Consider the following 1,235-nt stretch of genomic DNA (forward strand, 5'->3'; position numbering starts at 1 on the left):
CTGCTGCTCCAGTTTCAACTGTTCTGCCTGCAGCTATGGAACCCTGACCTGTTCACCGGACGTGCTACCTGTCCCAGACCTGCTGTTTTCAACTCTCTATAGAGACAGCAGGAGCGGTAGAGATACTCTTAATGATCGGCTATGAAAAGCCAACTGACATTTACTCCTGAGGTGCTGACTTGCTGCACCCTCGACAACTACTGTGATTATTATTATTTGACCATGCTGGTCATTTATGCACATTTGAACATCTTGGCCATGTTCTGTTATAATCTCCACCCGGCACAGCCAGAAGAGGACTGGCCACCCCTCATAGCCTGGTTCCTCTCTAGGTTTCTTCCTAGGTTTTGGCCTTTCTAGGGAGTTTTTCCTAGCCACCGTGCTTCTACACCTGCAATGCTTGCTGTTTGGGGTTTTAGGCTGGGTTTCTGTACAGCACTTTGAGATATCAGCTGATGCACGAAGGGCTATATAAATACATTTGATTTGATTTTGACGACTTGCAATATGGTTTGGAAATCTTGGGAACTTTACGTTCTTATAATCGAGAAATAATTTTCAAAAACAAAATGTACAATTACGATACACCTTTTTAACACAATTTCCACACGGCCATACTTCCTTGTTGCGGCTTGTTTACGGAAGAGAGAGGCACCCACCTGTTCTAATTAGCATCTCCAAACACCTGTATGTGAGGGAGAGACGCCCGAAAAGTGTTGTAACGGAAAAATACTTATGGCCACAACTGTTAAAACAGTTAGTGTATATTTTGCGCTTGTAAAATTAATTTCATGTGATATGAAAGTAGAGGGCCGTATCATATTTGAGAATTGATTCACGTTTAGATTGACTGTTTTGGCTCCCAGAGCCAGTTTACCTCTGAACATAACATATTGTAATGAAAAAGGCCTTGGACATTAAAGGAGTAGGTTAGCCTACCCCTACACAGTACATATTGGACTAGTTTGGCATATAACACATGGAGGAAGGGGTGGAATGTTAGCATAAACAGACTGGTTCCCAGGCTAATGTTTTCTTGTTAGTTTATTTTACTCCTCTCATTTACTTCATCCGCACTGATGTGAAAAAAATTGGGGAAACATTGGTAAGACGATGCCTTTTTTTATACAAGTAGTGAAGGAAGTGACCGAAGAAATGACTGAGGAAACGAGGAAAGGGTTTCACTTAATACTATTGAGATGAACCCACTACTTCTAGTGTAGAAATAGATGAAC

The sequence above is a fragment of the Salvelinus fontinalis genome, chromosome 10 (genome assembly GCF_029448725.1).
Source record: "Salvelinus fontinalis isolate EN_2023a chromosome 10, ASM2944872v1, whole genome shotgun sequence".
NCBI lineage: Eukaryota > Metazoa > Chordata > Actinopteri > Salmoniformes > Salmonidae > Salvelinus > Salvelinus fontinalis.